The sequence below is a fragment of the Sminthopsis crassicaudata genome, chromosome 1, assembly GCF_048593235.1.
Source record: "Sminthopsis crassicaudata isolate SCR6 chromosome 1, ASM4859323v1, whole genome shotgun sequence".
Taxonomy (NCBI): Eukaryota; Metazoa; Chordata; class Mammalia; order Dasyuromorphia; family Dasyuridae; genus Sminthopsis; species Sminthopsis crassicaudata.
Genome location: NC_133617.1, coordinates 577,426,219 through 577,450,069, shown reverse-complemented (window position 1 = coordinate 577,450,069; position 23,851 = coordinate 577,426,219). Strand labels below are relative to the sequence as shown.

Genomic DNA, 23,851 nt, shown 5'->3' with positions numbered 1-23,851 from the left:
AAATTTGAGAGAATTCAAGCATGGAAATGCCAGGAGTTTGAAGATGTAGTGTTGGATTAGAGGAACAACAAGAAAGCAAGTATTATTGGAATTTAGACCATGTGGAAAGGAGTAAAGTTTAGAAAGATTTAGAAGGCTGAGTCAGGTTAAGAAGGGCATTGAATTCCAGAAAGAAAATTTTATATATGATCCTGGAGTAATAGGGAGAGAATGAAATTTATTGAATGGGATGGAAGAAGGGGAAGGGGGACATGATCAGATCTGTACTTTAAGAAGATTTATTTAACAGTTGAATGAAGGATGATTGGAGTGAGGAGATATCTACTATCACTTTACTGTAATTGTATAGGGATGAAGTGATGAGACCTCTTCACCACAGATCCATGTCTGTTAGCTAAGTTCCTCTGTGAGTGTCTCCATGAATGAAGTAACTAATCAAGTCAAGAAGCATTTATTAAGCAGTTATTATTTGCCAGGCAATGTACTAAGTACCAGGAACACTGTATAAGCAGAATAGAAGGTCCCTGCCCTCAAGGAATTTACATTCTAATAGGGGAAAACAATAGTTTAAAAAAGAAAGAAAGAAAGAAAAAAGAAAGAGGAATGGTGGAGAGAGAGATGAAAGTATTCAGTATGGAAAGATGGTAGAGGAAGTCCAGAAAGTCAAGTGAAAACTGAAGAGGAATAAAGACATGGTTGGCTTGGTTGTCCTCCTTTAAATAGAAGATCTAGGAAAAACCCAGTCAGTCAGAGGGAGGGCTCCAAGAATAGAGGGTATTTCCAAAGGGAGAAGTAGTTTAGGGTAAATGAGCTTTTGGGGCATATGAGAGTCCAGAATGCAGTCTGGAAAGGGAATTACTCTTATTAATACAGCTATGAAGACTCTTTCTCGTCTGTAGTATGTTAGCACATTAATTTAAACTATCTGCTTAAAACTTATTCCCTGTGTGCATATTTTGACCTCCTTAAACAAGATGGTAAGATCCTTATGAGCTGGGACTTGTCATTATAATGATAATGAAAATGATAACTGACTTATATAGCTTTTGAAGGTTTGCAAAGTAGTTTTATTTATTTTTTAAAATTTCAATAGCATTTTATTTTCTCCAATTACATGTAAAATAGAATTCAACATCCATATTTATAAGATTTTGAGTTCCAATTTTTTTCTCTCTCCCTTTCTTACTTCCTCTCTCCTTCCTCTCTCCTCAGCATAGCAAGCATGTACAATCATTTTTAACATATTTCCATATTTGTCTTGTTATGAAGGAAAAATTCAAAGAAAAATACCATGAGAAATAAAAAGCAAATAAACAAAAAAAGATGAAAATAGCATGCTTTGATCTATATTCAGTTCTTTCTCTGGATTCAAATAGCATTTTCCATTCCAAGTCCATTGGAATGGTCTTGGATCACTATATTACTGAGAAGAGCTAAGTCAATCATAACTGATCACCACATAATCTTGCTGCTTCTGTGTACAATGTTTTCCTGGTTCTGTTCACTTTATTCAGCATCAGTTCATGTAATTCTTTCAGAAAATGCCCATTTCTTTTTTTCAAACAATATTTTATTTTTCCAATTACACTGCAAAATACTTCATGCACAGCATATCATTTCCTGAATCTTCTATATTGTTTTTTGTGTCCTATAGCACAAAGCAGATGTCCAAATGTCCAATTGATACATCTAAAACCCATACTGTCCCCTGGGAATCAAAAGTTGGGTCATAATTAGAAGGCCCTTTTCTTCTGCATACTATTAACTGCATTATTGTCTAAAATCACCTAGAGTTAAATAGAAAAAAGCAAGTTAAAGTAATCGAGTTTCTATGATCGAGGCTCAATCAGGGTTTCTAAGACTAGGAATAAGGTTGCTCTTTTCTAGTGGAATAACTTCTGGCTTCATTTTGATGACTATTTCTCCTGCATGGAGACAGTAGAATGTTTCTCCTTAAGAGTAAAGTAGGTTTCCTTTGCTCTGTTTTTTGTGAACCCCCAAGCCACAATGTCTGGGACATGTTAGGAAATTAATGTTTGAAACAAATTCTGTTCATCCACCTATCCATCCATCCATCATCCACCCATCCAGTCCTTCATTCAACAAGTACTTATTAAATACCTAGGTTGTGCCAGACACTGTTTGCTAAGCACATTAGTCTTAGTAACAAAGACAAAAAGTAAAACAATCCCTAATTTAAGTAACTTACATTCTACTCTTAGTTCACACCTATAATTGCAGCAGCAAAATCACAATAGTTAGAATTTAAATAGTATTTTAAATTTTTCTAGGTTGAATAGTAGAAGCCTTGTGTCAGGAAGAGCTGGGCTCAAATGTGGCCCCAGACTGTGCCTCAGTTTCCTTCTTTGTAAAATGAACTGGCAAAGGAAATGGCAAACCACTTCAGTTTCTTTGCCAAGAAAACCCCAAATGAGATCATGAAGAGTCAGACATGACTGAAATGACTGAAGAAAATTAAAGTTTGCAAAGTAAATTGGAAATATTATTTCATTTTTTCATCCTCACAACAACCTTAGAAGACAGATGCTTATATTATTCCCAGTTTACAGATGAGGAAACTGAGGCACACAGAAATTGTAACCCGTCTAGGATCATGTAGCTAGTAAGCATCTTAAGCTATTGCCAGTGGGATTAATAGCTGTACAAACTTAGCTCAGTTAACATCTTTTCATAATAGCACCGTTTATCTTCTAACCAAATGCACATGAGAATCACCTACAGTATAGGAAATTCAAGTCCTTCATCTGACAGGCCAGCTGGATGATTCTAGGCAAATCACTTAACTTTCTAGTTCTGTAAGAAACTCCAACTTCTAACTCTTTAACTCTAAATTGTAAAGAACATGTCAATCTATAGGGAGAGGAAAAAGTCTCTCACACTCAAATATATATTAAATGTGTGTGTGTGTGTGTGTGTGTGTGTGTGTGTGTGGAGGGCAGGGGGTTTGAAGCTACTCAATTTGGGGGGCAGCTAGGTGGCGCAGTGGATAGAGCACCAGCCCTGAAGTCAGGAGCACCTGAATTCAAATCTGGTCTCAGACACTTAACACTTCCTAGCTGTGTGACCCTGGGCAAGTCACTTAACCCCAGCCTCAGGGGAAAAAAAAAAAAAAAAAACTACTCAATTTGGCTCAGCTACTAGGTGCAAAGTATTTTCTTGATTGAATCAAACAATCAGAACCAAAACTGATTGTGAATAGGGCCTGTAAACCTCCCTGAATCAATCAAAGCCATTGTGTGAGAGATGGTTCACACCTTAATTATTTTGTATAAAAGAGAGAAGGTTGGCTTAGAGTTGAGGAAGGAAGAGACTAAGAGAGGAAGAACTGCACTGAACCAGAGAAGAACGATAACTTAGTTCTTGACTGCTGGCATCTTGAAGAAGATCAAGGAAGTTCCAAGAAAGGTCAGTGTTCTCCCCAACCTCCTCTTCTAGAAGTCTGTCTATCCATAGTTATTTTAATAATAGTCACTTGTTTTATTAACCAAATGTTTCCAATAAATTAAACTATGCTTCAACTACCAAGACACTAAGGGAATAAACTAGGATTATAGGTAGATATTAGTATAAAGTTAGGCAGAATCCAACCTCTGCCTTGATACAAGGAATTTTTCTTAATTGGGGACTTGTGATTGTGACTAAATTAAGAATTTTTCATCTAAAAATAAGTTTCCTCAAGCCAAAGAAAGGAAATGTATATTTATACATCATGATGTTTCCTAGGCTTAAAATAAACTAAATATTGTAACAGGATATTATCCTAACATCACAACATAAGGTAGGAAAGGGGAATAAACATATTTAAACATAATTAGGTGTTTAATCTATATAAGCATAAATTTTTAGATATTTATAAGTATAATTATGCATTTAACACATTTATAAGGACAATACATATTTAAAATCTTACAAGCATACCTATTATAAAATTATGTATTTTGTGTTTATTATAAACACAATGATAACAAACATATTATTTGTAAGCCCACTATGTGCCAGGCACTATGCTAAGCATTTTTTGCTTGTTTTTTTTTTTCTTTCCCAAATATGGCCACAGTTGAGTAAGTAGGATTCAAAAGAACTCAGAGATACAAAAGCCTTCAATTCAAAGCAGGGTTGTGTGTGGAGGGAAAGGGGAGGACAGTGAGGATCAAGGTAGATTTCATAGAAGAGCTAACATGAGTTGTACCTTGAAGGATAAAGAGAAAATGGAGAGATGGAAAAAGGCATTAGCATAAGCAGAGACAAGACAAATTCTGGGAATTTTCTAAATTCTAAATTGGTTAAAGATTGTCATGGTAAGTGAAAAGATTTGTGGCAGAGAAAAATTGTAGAAGAACTTGAATTAAAGATTAAGGATTTGGGATTTTTTTTAGTGGGTAACAGTAAGTCGTTGAAGATTTTCTAGCTACTGTTGAATTGGTCATGATCAGAACTATCCTTTGGAAAACTGAGGGCAACATATGAGAAAAAAAGAAATAAAAGACTAGTGGCCAGGAAGTCAATTAGGAGGCTACTGCAATAATGTAATCCAGAAAAGAGGATCTGAGGGCATTGTTTGGCTGGTGATTGTGGGCATAGACAATTTGGAGGAAGGAATGAAAGGATCTTTTGGAGAATTGGATACTGGGGGAATAGGCAGACAGAACAATCAAAAATGACCCTGAATTTGTTTTAGGGTGAGAATAGGGGAAAATTATATTAGTTTGAAAGGCTTATGGCACATTCATTTGACCAGAAAACACTTACAAGGACCAACACAATTTATAAAACTGATATGATATTGAGCACAGATTTCAAGAAACTTACTTTCATTTTAATATTTATTAGATTGTATGATGCATACTATGATGCACTTAACTCTAATTAAAATTTTCCCCTTTAGTTCAAGCTTCAACAAAGTGACTCATTTTTGCATTGTTTCAAAAAAATTAATGAATATTTATTGCTGTTCACTTGTTTCAGTCAGTCTGATTCTTTAGACCTTATTTAGGGTTTTCTTGGAAGAAATACTAGAATTGTTTGCCATTACTTTTTCCAGATGAGGAAACCAGATAAACAGGGTAAAGTGACTTGCCCAGAGTCACACAGCTAGTAAGTGACTGAAGCCAGATTTGAACTCAGCAAATTTAGGCTTGAATATGTATTAGGTGTTACAAGATCTTACAAAGAAAGACAAAAATTAGGGTCCCTGCCCCCAAGAACTCGGTCTAAAAGGGGGGGGCAGAGACAACATACAAATAAATAAATATATATAAGTTAACATAAAGAATAGATAGAAAACAATATCGAGGAAAGGGAAGTGAGGGAAATAAAAGCAGGAGGGGGAAGTTTTTCAGCTTTTCCCACATTTTTCCACATTAGAATGGAAGCTCTTTTGAGGGCAGAAATTTCTATTTGTTTTTCTATTTGTATTTGTTTTCCTGGTGTTTATCTATCATAAAAGAAAATCTTGACTGATAGAAGCCAGGACAAGGGCAAGTCCTTCCAGAAGATAGGATCTGAGCTACCTTGGAGGAAGCAGGGGAAGTTCAGAGGTGATGGTGAGAAGGGTGAGATTTTAAGGCTTGGGGCAGCCAGTGAGAGGCAGAGAAGATAGAGCATCTTGAGAAAAGCAGCAGGGAGGCCGGTATGGCTGGATTCTGGAGTATTAACAGGAAATAAAGTGCAAGAAGATTAAAAAGGTAGAAAGGCCTCAAGTATAAAAAGTTTTAAAATATTTGTTAAATACAAACAGTAATTAAAATTTTATTTTTTTTATTTTTTATTTTTTTCAAAGTTGCTTATACAAGAATTAGTAAACATAAGGGTATAAATACATTGTTATTATAATAATAGTTAAAAGAAATTTAATTATGTGCGTGTTCTAGTTCAATAAATATTTGGATAATACTTCAATAAATACTGCCATTTTTTCCCCAGTTGAAACTACTAGTCCAGAATTTAGGAGAGATTTGGGATCCATCTAATTTGCTCCCGTGGAGTACCCTGTTTTATAATCTTTTGTTGTTGTTTAGTCATTTTTCAGATGTATCTGAGTCTTTTGGGGTTTTCTCAGCAAAGATATTATAGTGATTTGCCATTTCCTTTTCCAATCCATTTTATACATGAGGAAACTGAGGCAGAATGAAGTGATCTACCCAAGGTCACACATGTCTGAAACCAGATTTGAACTGGGAAAGATCACTTTCTGGCTTCAGATCCAGCACTCTATCTACTGTGCCACCTCTGAATAGCAATTTGGTTTTGTGTTCTTTTCTAAGCATCTGTTTTCTAGAGGGAGGTCATAATGTCCCTGCTAAGTGCTATCTTTTATTTTATAGCTCTAACAAAGGAATTGATTTTAGAAATTAAGGGATTACAGAATTATAGGGTCATAGATAATTAGAAAGTATCTTAGACATCAAGTCCAACCCCACTATTTCTCAGATCAGAAAACTGAGGCCCAGGGATATTGCCCCAGGCCATACAATTTGTAAGAAATAGAAATAACCTATTTAAGTCAGTTGCCATACTCTTCTTAATCCAGTGTTCTGCCTCTTACATCACTTTTTAAAGTCTTCCTGAAAGAGAATAAGAAAGTAAATGTGTGTGTCATATACTTAACTTCCTTTTGCCATGCCCTGCTAATTTCTCTTAGATCAGTATGTTTTCAGATTCTTCAAGCACTTTCCCAGGGAGTTTTGCCAGATGAAACCTTTCATTTCTTCTGGGAAGTAATTGAGCTCAAGTACATAGGGGGTTTCAGATAAGATCCCCAACCCCCTATTTGTACTCTGTCCCTTCTCCCCCACACACAAAAAAAAGAGCTCATATATAAAAAAAGAGCTGGATCCTGGAGTATAAACAGGGAATACAGTGTAAAAAGTACTATTCCTGGAACAGGAATTAACCCATTGTTCTACAAGGTAAATGTGAAAAAAAAGTCCCTAATAAACCACTCTAGATTGCAGTAATATCAGAGTGTTTGGAATTATTCGGGAAATTAGGTGGCTACAAACATACTGTTAGAACCCAAGATGATACTAATAGTTGCCCTCAGCCTCTTGCTGCTTCCGTTTTCCTTCCAATCCCTTGCAGTCTGGCTTTGAGCACCATAGGTTTACTTAAAGATTATATGATCTCATAAATACTAAACCTGATTGCCCCATTTCTCAGTTTCCCCCTCTTTCATGATTTCTGCAGCTTCTGAGACAATCAAACCACCTCATCTCCTGGAAGCAGGAGCTCTCTGACATAGACTTTTGACAATTTCTCTTCTAGTTGTCTTCTTAACAGTCTGACCTTCCTTGTCACACTCCTTAGTTGTACCGTTATCCATTTTTCATGCTAGACATGGAAGTCAAACTCAAGGCTCAGTTTTGGGTCATCTCTTTTCTTTGGGCACTCTACTCCAGTGATCATGTCTTTAGCTCCTAAGAGTTCAATTACCGTCTCTCTACAGATGATTCCAAAATGTATATTTAGAATCCTAATCTCCAGAAGTCCAGCACCTAATTTGGCTATCTTTCCTGAATATCTATCTCCACCTGATTTCCCTCAACTTGACTCTAAACCTGAGCTTGTTATTTTTCCTCTTTGCGTGTATCAGTTCATTTTGCTTAGCTATACCTCTTTGTTACAAGAGTTCTTTTGGAGCATCAGCCTTAAAGTCAAGAAAGAGGACCTGAGTCCAATTATGGTTTCAGACATTTAACACTTCCTAGCTGTGTGACCCTGGGAAAGTCATTTAAGCCAAATTGCCTCAGCCAAAAAAAACCCCAAAAAACAAAAGTTCTTTTGGACTTTGGGAATGGGAAGAAAGTTTTTAAAAATCTTCAAATTTTCTAAAGATTATCCAGTTTACTTCCTACTATTCAATTCTAGGTTAAGCTCTGTTTGTTTGTTTGGTTTTTTTCAGTGTGTAAGATATTTATTCTGATCGATGAAGCTTTGTGAATTATCTTTAAAACTACAAATATTTGGGATATTCTACCTTGTGGTCAGAACATCTTTTGTAAATAAGAGCCTTGGAAGTGTCTTACCATCTTCAGCAGGAAAAGTTTCTTCATTTTATTTTGTCATGGATCCTTTGGGCAGTCTGAGGAAGCTTAAGCATTCCTTCTCAGGTTGTTTTAAAATAACTTCAAGAAATGCTCAATTTTAGTTAGAAGCTACTTGTATATGTATTTTTGCCATCCCAATTTATGGACCCTCTAAAACCTATATACAAACCCTTTAATCCAGACCTCAGATCCCAGATTGATAGGGAATACTTTTTGGATCTAGCATCTAGCATCTAGGTTAGGTTCACTCTGTGACAGCTTCGAATGACTTGGCAAGTATGTTTTCCTATACTATATCTAGCTTGATGTGCCATCTAAACAATTAGTTGCCTCTGTCATTACATCTTTCAAGGACTCTTGTATGAACATGGCATATATATGGGAGACATCTGTAGAGGGCCAAAACTCTGGAGAAGTATACTTGAAACAAGGTGTTAATAGAATTGATGACATAATGGTTCTCTAGTTTCTCTCTCTCTCTCTCTCTCTCTCTCTCTCTCTCTCTCTCTCTCTCTCTCTCTCTCTCTCTCTCTCTCTCTCTCACACACACACACACACACACACACACACACACACACACACATATTGATATAATCACTTTAATTTGATATAATGATATAATGACTCTAGATTGGCTTATACTCAGTATACTGTAATTATGTAATTGTAATAGGGCATTTAAGGGCTTAGAGAACTTGGACAGAGTCAGACTCAGACTGAGACTGGCAGATTGTCAGACTGCTGGAGGGACGGGGCAGACTGAGACTGGCTCAGACTATGACAGGCATCTTGGGAGAGAATCTTTAAAGTGGTCTTTTGCTGGCAAACAATCACAATGGGACCTTATATTCTCTGCTCCTTTTAGTCAACTTTGTCATGGTGAAGATAGTCTAGTGTGGAATATCACTTGCAAAAGAAACTTGTCCTTCTCATACCTTCATCAGGGATTGATAGTTGTAGAGAATACTCTTATGAAAACTTTATATAAATGTGGAAGAACTCTGATATAGATGAGTTTTTTTAACTCATCTTTTTCAGCAAGAAAAGATCCTAGCTTATATATATATATATATATATATATATATATATATATATATATATATATATATATATATATATATATATATATATATATATACATATATATGTGTGTGTGTATATATATATATATATATATATATACTTATTATCTTACCCCTTTTAAAATAACTACTATGGTTGGTCTTCAAAATTGTATCATCTCTAGCATGGGCTTTTTTTGTTTCTTTTGTCAAGTCCCAAAAGATTTTTTTCTAAACCATTTTCCCTTTCTCATTAAATCTAACCAAGACTCAAGATCATTTTTGATTGTGAAAACAGTCTTTTCCATTTTTCATTTCTTGTTCTCCTTCCAGTTTCATATTCAGATATACTTAGGATCACTGTTTACTTAGGCCTTTTTCAAGGCTTTCTTTAAAGTGTTTTTCTCTGTATTGCTTTTTATTATTTTATGAAATGGGAGTTCAATATATTCAGTATCCTTCTCTATAAGGTTTTAGAAATGAGTTAATATTCTAAATTAGTATTGCCTTTAAGTGCCATAGCTTTCCATTTGACGAGGAAATCAACTAGTTGTTGAATTAGATTGTTTTCTAGGATATTTTGACTTCATGACGATTGAAATTAGTTAGTTTTGTTATAATAGATAGCAATATCTATCCATTTAATTATCTTTTTTGTCATTAGTAGTATGATTTAAAAAGTCAGATTGGAGTTCCTTTAACTGCATGCCCTATCTATTTCTTTTAATTCTTCTAATTTTATATGGGCAATATGTACAGAGTGCAAGTTCTGGAGTCAGGAAGACTCTTCTTCCTAAGTTAAAAATCTGGCATCAGATATATGTGACCCTGGGAAGTCATTTAACCCTGTGTAACTCAGTTTTCTCATCTGCCAAATTGAGCTGGAGAAGGAAATGAATTCCAGTATCTTTGCAAGAAAATCCCAAATAGGGCCATGAAGAATTGGACATGACTGGACAAGTTTTAGATTTAATTTGATCTTTGCTTTAACAAGATGGTTATCCTAATCAATCATATACAGTTGACTATGGAATGTCTACAAGTCTTGTACCTCTTATTTCCTATTCATCATAATTTCCCAATACATCTTTGCCATTCTCCCCTTTGCCCATATTTTCATTGAAGTCAAATATCATATTTGTTGGCTTAATTTGGTTCTGGTTAATTTTAGTTTCACTAGGTTTAACAATAATCTACCAGATATCTTTACTTTCTAGGTTCAATTCTTTTGGATCTCTCAATGTCAGCTGTATTAGACCCCCGTAGTAGATACTATTTCTGATTAATTCAGAAAGGCTAGTCCAGTGTCCTAGAGACTCTCATTGACTTACTCAATGATCAAGTTTGAATTCATATAATGTATATGTCACTACTTTACATTTTTAAAATTTGTACTTTCTGGAGCATTTCTTAAATTTATATAAATCAATATGCAATCCTGTGAAATAATATGCAGATATGAGTTTATTGAGGAGTTTATTCTGAGTTTATCTGGAAGCTTTATTGAAGCAGCCAATACTAATTATCTGAAAACAAAAGCCAGAAATGGAAATAGCTCTTGGGTCTAGGGACTCTCAACATAATGAACAGTTATAATCAAAAGCTGTTATTGCTTCACGGGTCATTGCTTTAGGTTCTCATTATTCCTTAGGGTTTGCTATCAAATTCCATAGTATTATAATTTTAGAGCATTGGCTCAGCTTTCCCTACTTTCTAAAAAATATGGACCCTGGGTAAGGTGTTGGAATAACCTCCCCCCAAGTTAGCAGAGGAAAAACATCTGTACTTCAGGGGAAAAACATCAGGGGGGAGAAGTGGGAGAGAGAAGGGAGGTGAAAGAAGATCAGTGTGGGCTATAATACTTGGGACAAAATATAACAATAAATACAAAGAAATAAATATAACAAGGACCTCCTAGGCCCTTTCACAGGAACATCAAAAGATCCTGCAGTCTGAGCTTGGCAGATATAAGACTTGTTTAACGTCAGCACTTTCTGGCCTTGTGCTTTGAAGTGAAGGAAGTTCTCTGGTCCAGATCTCATTGCAGAGGCTGTCTCACTGTGCAGCCCATCCCCCATTCCCCTAGGATGTATGAACATGGCTTTGTGTGCCCATAGCTCCCGGGTACAACTAAGGATCAACTTTGACCTAGGATATGCATTAAAAGTGACCACAGGACGAGAGAGTTTGAGCTCTGGCATTTATAGGAGTAAAAAATTATATTCCTCATTAAAATTCTTAGGAGGAAATGAGCACTAAAATGTTTGTTTAAGTAGGAGGGAAAATACAAGGCTTTCTCAGAGCAAGAAAAAATGCTGACCACAGATACATAATGCATCCAGGGAGGTTTGAATGACCTGTTCTATCAGGCTTTTTATTTTTTTTATTTCTGTAAAAAAACCATTGTTTGGGATTCTAACTTAAGCTTGCTTTCAATATCTGTCTACTATAGAGAAGAGGATGAATAGTTTATGAACCATATTGAAAGTATGCTGTGTGGGGAGCAATGCAAAACATGGGAACTTGTAGAGAGAGTGGAAGGGAGGGTGGGGATCAGATAAAAGTAAGTTGGAATGCAGACAAATACTGCTGTCCTGAGTTTCCTGACTGGCTGACATCATTCTTTATACAACACTTCTCAGAAATTCCTTCCAAGAAGTAATTCCAACCAAAAAGAAAGGTGACTAAACTCTTTGGAATATGGGTAGTAAAATGACTACACCCTATCTCCCTTCAATCTCTGATCTGCCCACCAGGAATTCTTGTTAGAGCTCAAGAAAAGAGATTTTTGCATTTTCCTGAGGAATATGCAGGAAAGTTTCCAGGGAAAAATCTGGAGAAGTGGTTTGCCTTGGCTCCACCAGTATTTTCATAGAATCCTCGTCTTAATGTATCATAGCCTCCTGATTTTCCTTCCCCTTCTCTTTAGTTTCAATGAAGAAATATAAGGAAAGAATTCAGTATCTATGAGCATATAAGAGATACTAGACAGCATCCTGAATAGTTCATGACATGCTGAGGATTCATTGAAGGGACATTTATCTGGAGTTAGGCATTAAGCAAGAAGGAACAGGCAAGGTTCCAAGGTTCTGTCCAAGGTTGCCCCACCCAACACCCTTTAACAATAATATCCCTAATGTATTTTGATCAATAGTGTTGCTTTTGAGAACATAGAGACATGGATTCAAGTATTTATATCACATAATAGTCATGTGAAATGGGCTCATTGTATCTTATTGTATCATCTTTGTATCCTAGGCAACTTTTCAAGAATTTTATGTTACAGATAAATTATTAATCTAATGGATAGAGGGAGTTTTGGTACTCGGATCTTCCAAAACCTTCAAGAGCATAAGTTCAGTCCTTTCCAAAACAAAAATAATAATTAAAATATTATTAGATCTATATTTGCATATAATCTAAAATCAGATGCTGTGTATGTGTACTCGGAATATCCTTGACTAAAGGGAGAAGAAAAAGCCCAAGGGGTTTTTGAATGTCTTTTAAAAATATTCTTTTAAATGAATTAATCGATCAGAATCCATTTGAGACAATTGTGCACTTATATTCCTAAAAATGGGCTTCCTATAGTCATTTTCAGTGGGAACCTTCCCCATTCCCTAAATACTTTTAAATTTAAATTTAAATTAAAAACTTTTTATTTCCCTAAAATATTTTTAAAAGGTACTCAAATCCATGCCCTTCACAAATTGTAGTTTCCTAACCTAAGAGAGGCAAAAGATGAGCATTTCCCTTAGGAATTCTGGTAAAGCCACTGGCAGAATGACACCTGATCACATATTTAATTTGAGAAAACCAGATCACTTAATAAGTGATAATAGAGTGTCAGTAGGCTTGGATTCAAATCTTAACTTTGGCATTTATTATGTTAATAGGAATAAGTCATTGTACCTCTTGGGTCTCTTTCCCATTGGTATAGAGAGGGGGTAACTCATGAAGTAGGAGTCATTATTCCCATTATGCTATTCAGAAAGGGAGACTAAGGGATGATGGACACCTCATCACAGCTAACAATAATAATAGCTAGAATTTGTGTACTGCTTTAAAGTTTGCAAAGTGCTAAAAGTTACTTCTGATCTTCACACTAATTCTGAGAGAAACTGAAGGCATCACTCACTTAGAGTCCAGAGCAACATTTGAATTTAGGTCTTAAATCCAGTAACCTGTCTACTGTATCACCCACTTGACAGACTTAGGACTTGAGCCCAAACTTTCTGACCCCCCACCTCTGAAGAGAAGTCTTTATTGTTTCCTGCTTAAATGTGTATTGGTCTCATATCCAAAACTAGATTCTAAGTTCTTTGACAAAGGGTTTGTGTGCTCTCTTAAGCATCAATTGTTGCCACATGCACATTTAATAAAATATTTGTTAATTCAAAAATAGACCAAAACTTAAAAAGAGTTAAAACTTAAAAGAGTTAAAGGATCTTAGTTCAAACCCTCTTTTTACAAGTAAGACCCCCAAAATTAGGGAACTTGACTAAAATCATAAGTACTTGGTACTCAGGAGAGTTGATCTGAACCTGGATATGGTATAGGAAGATAGATGATTGATAGATAGGTAGATAGATGGATAGACACATAGACACATGCACACGTAGATATAATATTGATAAATAGGATAGATATATATGTGCACAGATAAATAGACCAACATATGCATACAGATTGATAGACAGATGATCAATAGAAAGTAGATAAATAGATTGCACATATACATAAGTTGAATAGACATACAGGTAAATAGACGTGTATATATATACATATATATATACACATATATATATATATATGTATATACCCAGATATATAGATAAACAAAAGATGGACATTAATCAATTAATAGATGATCAATAGATGGATAGATGCATGCATGAATAGATAAGTAGTAAATAGACACCTGCAGACACAGACAGAAAGACAGGTAGATAGGTAGAAAGATAGAAAGATGGATGGATAGAAAGGCAAATGAATAAGCCAAATGATGCACCTACACACAAGTAGGTAGGTAAGATTAGAAAAAGACAGAGTAATTGATTAGATCTTTACAATACCTTTCAGTTTTACCATTATATGATTCTATAAGTAATTAGGTTGTTACTCTGAAGCTGGCTGTATCCTGAGCAAATTAAGACTCTGTGTGTGTGTATGTGTGTGTGTGTGTGTGTGTTCCATGTTCTTGCCTGTGTACTCAAGAAAGATATATGTATATATATATGTATAAATACATATATATATTTGTATATATATATATATATGTATATATACCGTAAAACTCAACATAAACAATTTATTGATTCATAAATGGTACTACCTCCTTAAAGCTGACTATTATGAAAATGAAATACATAATAGTCACTGGATAAGATGATGCACATGAAAATACTTGGCAATAGTAAGCTATTATGAGCATTATAGTCTTTGACTATGTCATTTTCTTTTTTTAATTACATTTTTGATGATGCATATTTCTTACCTCATTACTTTCATGTATCTTATAATGAAACCAAGACTTTCTTCCCTTAAGCTGGATGAAGATGCTTCCTAGTGGTCTAATTTTGAGAGGGGTGTTTCTAGAAAGCCTCTGTTAAAAGGTACCTAATAAGGGGTGATTGAATTAGAGTGGTAAGGGAACTCAGAGATCATCCAGAAAAACATTCTCATCTTTCAAGCCAGGAAATCATAACAATAAAGTTTGTTACAAGCATTATTAGACATTTTTCATATGAGGAAACTGAGGCTCTATAAATGACTTGCCTATGCTTTGTCATACCACTGCTATGTGCTAGAAGCATGACTCATGCCCTGATATTCCTGAATTCAAGTCCAGCATGCTACTGACTTTGGAATAATGCTGATAAGAATCCTAAAGTAATAAAATTTCAAACATAACTATTATATTACATATTACAATATAATAAACGATTATATTACATTACATATTCATTATATCATTTAAAAATTTTTTGGCTTTAGGTTAAATATTTAGTATTGTGAGTACAACATGAAGTCTGGTACCAATTAATTCAATGGTCTGAGAGAGGGAGGAAGTTTGCAGAATGCTTCAGAGGCAGAACATAATTTAAGCAGTAAGCATTATTAAAAACACCTATTGGGGGGAACCTAACTATGCATTCTATTTGTCTTAGCTAGAGTCAAGACCTGGGTAATGTTAGTTGTCAAAGTATCATTACAGAAGAAAGAAAACTAATATGACAGTTGAAGGCTAATTTATAATGGCAAAGGAAGAAGAAAAAAACCATATAAATGGAATGAACGCAGCCAAATATGAATTCTGTACTATCAAGATTTAGGATGCTAGGGACAGCTAGATTGCAATTGGATAGAGCACCAGTCCTGAAGTCAGGAGGACACTTAACACTTCCTTGCTGTGTGACCTTAGGCAAGTCACTTAACCCCAATTGGCTCAGGAAAAAAAAATTCAGGATGCTTCAGAGATTCCGAGCTAATCAAAGTGTAATTTACTGTAACCCTAAAAGAACAGAATGAAAAAATTGCATTTATGGTCTTTGTTGAAGTAACTTTTTCAGATTATTTTAACTTAATGAAACAGACCCTTCTGTCTCTCTGCTCTTTTCTTCTCTTTCTGTGGCCAGGAAGACCTATTTTTAACAATGACCTTTATTTTGGACTCAAGTTTAGGTTGCAAAAATAATTAAGATGTGTCTTGGATGCAAAGGAGAGATGTGACATTATTGACTACCCTTTCCTGCTGGATATTTTCTCCTCTGGGTTTTTGTGATATTGCTCTCTTGGTTCTATTTATCTGAATGTTCCTTCTCAGTTGCCTTTGCTATTCAATATCAATATCATGCTCCCTAAATGTTGATGTTCCCCCAGGCTCTTGTTCTTGACCATCTTCTCCTTCCTCTCTATACTCTTATCAATTTCATGAGTTCCCATAGATTCATTTTCATTTCTATGTGATTGATGTCTAGATCTATATAGCAAGCCTAGTTTCTCTTGATTTTTAAGTTTTGTCTAGTCATACCTTCTCCATCCTGTGCTTAACTGTTAATTTATGAAACTCAAGTAAAAGATTTTATTTATTTTTGCTCTAAAGATAGTATATCATACATATTACCTTTACAGGATTAGTAGTTTTTGTTTTTTTTTTGTCTTCCATTAACATCATTTTTGAGAAATTTCATTATAGCTTTCAATCCTTTCAATATCTGAAGAAAATACTATATTTAATAGCAAAGTGCCCAAAGTGGTAAAATAGTTTTTTTCTTTTTTTAGTGGTATATTAGACATGTGAGTAGAAAGCTCTTCAAATACTACATATTCTATGGAACAGTTGTAATGATCTTGATGAAGACTGGGAAACATCAAAATCCTTTTTTAATACTACAGTAGAATGTGGCTTTGGGCCCAAATTCTTATGTCTTATTTGCTCTGGTAATACATCAAAACTGACATTCTTTTTTATCCTTTCACCTTCCCCTTTTGTACAGAACTGGAGATCGACTCAAAATTTCAGCAGAGAAAAAGTGAGCCCCTTTCCAAGTAAGTTGAGGCTTCTCCAATGTAACACAACTGATTCATGAAATGAGGGTCATTTTGTTAAATCACCATTTGAGAGAGGATTTTGTAAATTTGGAATTCTATTTATGCTCCTATTTTGTTCAAAGGATGGGTCAATTTAAGCCCATGACCATCAGTAGAGGAAGTTCGATGCAATGAAAAGATCATTAGCTCTGAGTTGCAGGACTAGGGTGCAAATACTACCTGTGATCTTTAGTATCCATTTCCCTAATTCCTATATTGTGAAGGAGTGAGGATGTGAAGAACATAGAAGACCTAAAAGAAATATTATTGGAAAGAGGCTAGGAAGAAGTAGCATGAGTCATAGAAATCATAGAAGCATGAGTCAAGATGGTGTACATCCACTGTTGTCCAAACAGCTAAGAGCTTTAGACATAATAGGCACTCAATAAATGCTTATTTAATTAAGGAAGGGAGGAAATAATAATTATGTGTACTTCTGTGATTTTTGTTCTGGAAACCCTGAAGGAAAACTGATCTATATTCATTGGTGTGCTGGAATCAGTTTCCACTGGCTTGCAAGAACTGATTGTTAAATTTTTGTGTACTTTCATAACGGCAAATGTGAAAAATAAGGGCTTGATTCATAGTTTTGATGATTGTCTGGACTTAAGAAAAAATGGAGAAAATATTAATTCAGATCAAACTGATAAGTGTGTCCCCTAGAACATTTCTTCTTTCTAGAGAACAAGTTCTTAAATACATACCAGTATATCCTGGTCTGCATCTCTATTAAACATGGCAAACCAGTAAGGTCAAGAATGATCATCTATCTTTTTCTGTAAAAGGAACATGGGAAAAGAGGGTAAGATTGGGAATCTATCCTTGAATTAGAACATACAGGATCATATGAAGAACATGTACATGAAACTAAGACCATTTTGTGGGCATTTTTTTTCCTTCCAGATCATATTTTCTAAGGATCCTATATATAGGATGAAGGCCTTACCTTTTATGAAGTATGGACTATTTATTATTGACTCTAAATATAAGGTGGCTATAATAAAAATTAATACAGAGTATTTTCCTTGTTACAACACCCTCCTCCTAGCTTCCACCCCCATATTCACTGGGGAAAGTATATTGAAGATTTGGCACAAAAATATAGAACAATTTTTAAATTGAGGAAAACTTGGCTTATGATATACAAAAACTATGTTACTTTTTTCATGTGTGATGCTTGAATATAAAGATAAGGAATTTAGAGCCAGGTTTACTTAAATGTCAGACATTTTAAGGAATAAAGGTTTGAAATTCAAAAACATATGAAAAAATAAATGGAAATGTCGATTTGAAAATGCCAAATGAAAGAAATTTGACCCCATAAAGAAAAACCTTCCAACCTGGAGATCATAGTAGACCTCTGGCTGAAAGTAAAACATCTGTGAGGAGACATGTAAAAATAACATTGACATATACTGAGATGTGCAATAGTCACAAAACAACATTCAAAAAACAAAGAATATCTGAATTTGGCAGGTGAAAAGGACCTTAGAGATTGACTAAATACAAAGTGTCCCAAAATTGTTTTGGGACACTTGGTATATTTTTGCTCTTTAGGAAAATGCACCTAACTCACAAATAAGAGTCATAGAATCACTAAATTGATATAGCCCAATTATAATTCCCTTTTGATGTTATTTTGGGGGCAGGTAGGTCTCCAAATGGGGAGACATTAGGCTAGATCAAATGACTTTTTACATTCCCTTCTAAATCTGAGACTGTGGCTTTGGGATACATGTTGAACCCTGCACTCAGTTTTACTGCATTTCTTTCATTTGACTTCAGATCATTTCTCTAGCTCATGGAATCCACTTGAATTCTGCTTTTATTTACCAAGTTTCATTAACTTAATCTCATCTAGAAACTTGAAAGTTGGGTTCTGTATCTCATCACATACATCAGAGATGGAAATCCCAAATAATGCTGATGATTGTAAGCCAAACTTGTCCTCAAGTTGCCTGATAATTAGTCTCTCTACTTCTGTTGACAGGAGTGGTCTGTGGAATGGGTGAAATCTAGAACTACTTTATTCCCAGTTAATATTTAAGGATAGTAGGGAAGAGTGGGACAGATTCAAATGTCTTGGTAAAGACATGAGGGTAGGAGTAGGAGCTTCATGATCCAGTGTAGAGTTTGGACTGAGAATTTGAAGACTGGAGGTTTTATTCCTAGTTGTTACCAATAAATTTTCTAGTTGATTTGGGCAAGATGCTAATCTGGCCTTGTTTTCTCATCTATCAAATACAGAAGATGACATCTGATTTAGAATACATCTAAGATACTTCTTGACTTTAACAATGCTATAATTCTGTCTAGTCAGGTCCTGAATGGTAAGAATAAGGACTCTAGCAAAATATTTCTTACTGTATACTACAGTAACCATATTTTATAATAACTTCTAATAGCATGAATTTGAACACACCTGAGGGGATTCATTATTGGTAGGGACATAGTGTATGTACCTCAAAGAGTTTCCCTACTCAAATGAGATAACAGGTATAAAAGAGTACTCTTGAAACTGTATTTCTGTAAAATATCATAGAATCTTGATGTCCCACTCCCATTACATTTAAAACTCATTTTATTCTTGTAATATTAGATCAAGGTGAGGAGTTCACATATGAGTAGAAAAATAGGGACAAATTAGAAGTTTAAAAGATGATAAGTTAAAAGATGAACAATTCCGAATTCTCCTTTGCCTCCACTCCCAATGGTAAATTACTTTGTCTTCTACTCATCTCAGCCTGTTTCGTGACTTCATTCCATATTCTTCCTGCCAACTGTTATGATGTGTTGGCCTTAATTTTAAATCTCTCACTTTACCAGCTAGCCCACATAGCACCCGAAGTGCATTTACCACTCTCAGGGTATCCACATATGGTATTCATTCCATTCTTGAATATCCCACATGGTCTCTTTTCATAAGTTTTTTAACCAAGACATTTATTGACCCAGTGTTCATTTCTTCTGGGAAAACCTACATTCTCAAACTTTTATTTCAGTCCCCCAAGAAGAGCTTTTTTGGGTCCCTTTGAATTTCCCATTTTCCTTTGCAGAATGTCTTTTTCCTTCAAATACCTAAAATTTAAAACTAAATTTTTTAAATTTAAATTTTAAATTTTTTAAAACTAAATTTCAAGATACCCTTTATCCTTGGAATGGACCAATTCGTCCATTTTCTATTCTATTCATTAAACTGTCCTTAAGGCAAGGCAACAAGCAACACTTAATACATATTAGATATTATGTTAAGTGCTGAGAATACAAATACTAGTAAAAATAAAAAAGTCTTTGCCCTCAAGGAGCTTGCATAATATACAAGTTCATGTCTTAAGGAACTTCCCAGTTTTCATTCACTCAAATCTCTTATGTTGATCCCTAAATTCCAGATATAATTCATCACCCATTTTCATAATTATTTTCATAATTATTTTCATAATTATTCTTCTGCTGAAACTCAACAGCAAAACTCTTTCTCTTCAGTCTTTTTTTTCACATTTTCTTCAGGCCAAGTTAATGAGGAAGTAAACTTAAGAGTTCATAGCACAATAGTTCCTCTAATAATGATGATCATTGTTAAAGATAAACAGAAAATGGGAAATAATTCAGTTCCATTCAATTTATTCATTGTCCATCATTTCATGCTTAGGATATAAAAATTAAAAGTACAATCTTTTTTATATTTTAGTAGAGGATACAAGGCAAATATATGAATGATTATAATATAGATAAAAACAAATCACAGGAGGAGTCTTAATAGAATTGGAAGAAATTTGAGACTACATGGGGTTGATTTGATAGTACTCAGAATTACAGAAGAGGTACATCCAAAATTCACCTATTCCAAATTGCCCATTATCAGAAAAGATAAGGACCAGAGAGGGAAGTAATTTGTCCATAGACACATGGCACAATAAGGGGCAGGGGTGGAACTCAAGTCTTTTGACTTCAAGCTTCTTGCTCTTTCCTCTAGTGATAGTTCTATGTCAAAGAAGAGCTGGTTTTGGAAGAGGTGGATTCAAATGGAAAAGTCTTTTGTGAGGAAGTCTATCTATAGGAAGGTGATGATTCAGAACAGTGTTTAAACCAAAGTAGATGACTATTTTGAAGTGTTGTCCAAATGTCTGTCCTTTGGAGTGATTTCAGGAGATAGTTCAATGCTTCACTATGTTAGGTAGTTAAAATAATTCAGTGGCCAAGAATTATGCTAAGTCATTCATAGTTGATCATAGTATAATATTGTTTCTGCAAATATTATTCTCTTGGTTTTGCTCACATCACATTGCATCAGTTCATATAAATCTTTCCAAGTTTTTCTGAAAGCATTCTGCTCATTATTTCTTATAGGACAACAGTAAGTAATCAATCACAATCATATAACACAACTTATTCAGCCATTGTCCAATTAATGAGCATCCCCTCAATTTTCAATTCTTTGCCTCCAAAAAGATTGCTCATCTTATTGAGAAGGCATCTAGCTTATCCTTGTTGTAGATAATGCTTGCTGATGGTTTTAGAGGTTTAAGGAGAGCTCCATCTATATTTATATTTTCTGGTGTGTTTAATAGGAATAAATGTTACATTTTGTCAATCTTAGCATAAGTTAATCATATTGACATTGTCAATTTTGCTGATAGTTTTTCTAATATAAATTCCATCCTATCATAGCATATGATTTTTCTCATATTTCTATTTCTTTTAAAAAATTTTTTCATCAATATTCATTAAGAAAATTGGTTTATAGTTTTCTTTCTGCTTTTGGTCTCATTGGTTTAGGTATCAAAACCATATTTGCATCATAAAAGGACTCCTTCCTTGCCTGTTTTTCCAAAATATTAGTGTGTATATATATATATATATATATATATATATATGCATATTAGTATATGGTATTGTAATTGTTCTTTAAATGTTTGGTAGAATTGTGAATCCATCTTCTGTTAATCTGGGCAATTTATATTTTTGTAAACATTCATCCATTTCACTTAGATTTATTGACATGTAATCAGGGAAAATTTTTCCTAATAAGTGTACTCCAAATTCATTGATCTGTATTGTGTTGGCTGCATTCCATAAATTTGGTACGTTTCAATATTGTCATTATCTTTAAATGAAGTTATTGCTTTTTTTCCCTGTGATTTGTTTTTTTAACATTTTGTTCTCTTTATTGAATGTAATTTTTATTGCATTATAGTCTTAAAAGAATGAATTTAGCTTGTGTGTTTTTTTTTTTTTAATTTTTGCTCTTCTGCATTGGGTTGAGGTTTTAATGCCCCAATACATGATCAATTTTTTGTGTAGGCCCTATCCCATTTAATTTCCTCTAAAGATCTATCATATCTTACTTTTCCAAAATTCTATTATCTCCTTAACTTCTTTCAAGCTTGTTTTATGATTAGATTTATCTAGTTCTGAGAGAGAAGTTGAGATCTCCCATTAGGATAGTTTTAATGTCATTTAACTTTTCCCTTTAAAATGTGGATGCCATGCCATTTAATGCATATATTTTTAGTATTACTATTGCTTCATTGAATATGGTACCTTTTAGCAAAATGTAATTTCCCTGCTTAGCTATTGTTTGAGATCAGGATTGCTACCCCCCCCCCCCCCCCCGCTTTATTTTTAACATCAACTGAAACGTAATAGATTTTGCTCCAGCCCCTTATTTTTTATTCTGTGTGTCTCTCTCCAGTTCAAGACTATTTCTTGTAAACAACATATTGCAGGATTCTGGCTTTTAATCTATTCCTGCTATCCAGTTCTGTTTTATGGATGAGTTCATCCCATTCACATTCATAGTTATGGTTACTATTTCTTTCCATCTTATTTTTTTTCCTCTTTCCTGTCCCTCCTCAAGTCTGTTTTTGCTTCTTACCATTGTCTCCTTTAATCTGCCCTCCCCTCTCAGTTCCTCTTACATTTTTCTTTCCTACTTCCCTGTGGGTACAATATATACCCAAATTAGTGGATATGTTATTCCCTTTCTGAGCCAAATCTTATGAGAATAAAGTTCCAGCATTGCCTGCCACTCCTCATATTCCCCTTCACTGTAAAAGATCTTCATTTTGTACTTAATGTGAGATAATTTTTCCTACTCCATTAATCCCTTTCCCCTTCTCCCAGTGCTTCTTTTTCTAACCTCTCTTTAAACATTAGATATGGTGGATGAAAGAGTTTGGAGTTGAGAATGATATCCAGATTTTGAGTCTGGGTCACTGGGAAGCACCTTAAACCTTAAGTCCTGTTCCTGGAAGTAATAGGAGCAATAAGAAAGATAATATCCAGTTTTTGTTTAATCTGTTTTCTGGCATTAAGTCAAGTCACACATGTGCCTTTATGTATACTCCAAATAAATGTCCTAATAATGATAGATTTAGAAATTACAAGTATCACCCCATTTAGGAATGTTTAATTTTATTGAATATATTTTCAGCTCTGATCTTTTTGTCAGGATTGCTTTAAGTCCTGTATTTTGTAAAATTTCATTTCTCCCCCTCTCCCAAAGGATTATTCAGTTTTGCTGGGTAGGTGATTCTTGTAATCCTAGCTACTTTGCCCTACAAAATATTATATTTCAAGCTCTCTGATCTTCTAAGTAAAAGGTGCTAAATCTTGGGCTATCATTACTATGGCTCTATGACATTTGAATTTTTTCTTTCTGGTTGCTTGCAGTATTTTCACCTTTACCTGGGAGTTCTGAAATTTGGTTAATTCCTGGGTATTCTCATTTGAGGATCTTTCAGGAAATGATTGAAGGATCTTTTTTAAGTTCTATTTTACCCTTTGGTAAATTCAATCAATAAACATTTATGAAGTACCTATTATATGCCAGGCACTGTGCTAAAAACTGGGGATACAAAAAGAGGCAAAAGATAAGAGATTATGATCTATTGGAAGATAGCATGCAAACAAATATTATATTTGTATATAACAAATATATACAAAGCAAGGAATATACAGGATAATTAGAAAATATTTAAAAGAAGGAAAATACTGGAATTAAGAGGGATTAGGGAAGGTTTTCTGAAGAAATAAAAGTCAGTACTTAAAGGAAGTTAGGGAGGTCAGTAGTTGGAGCAGAGGAATAGTGTCCTAGGCATGGGGGAAAGCCAGAGAAAATAGCTAGGGCCA

At 34.4% G+C, this 23,851-nt stretch overlaps 1 protein-coding gene across 6 annotated transcripts in view; it reads left to right on the top strand.

Annotated features, from left to right (window-relative positions):
* Positions 1-23,851, top strand: part of ZNF366 (zinc finger protein 366) — a 107,828-nt gene that overhangs the window by 16,823 nt on the left and 67,154 nt on the right. For 3 of the 6 annotated variants that reach the window (XM_074282234.1, XM_074282235.1, XM_074282230.1), the window contains exon 2: positions 16,627-16,678. The exons of 1 other annotated variant lie outside the window; for it this stretch is intronic. The gene's annotated coding sequence lies outside the window, so the exon portion shown is untranslated. Of the gene's footprint in view, positions 1-3,315; positions 3,427-16,626; positions 16,679-23,851 lie in introns of those variants that run through there. 2 more of the 6 variants (XM_074282232.1, XM_074282233.1) reach the window with 2 other exon arrangements.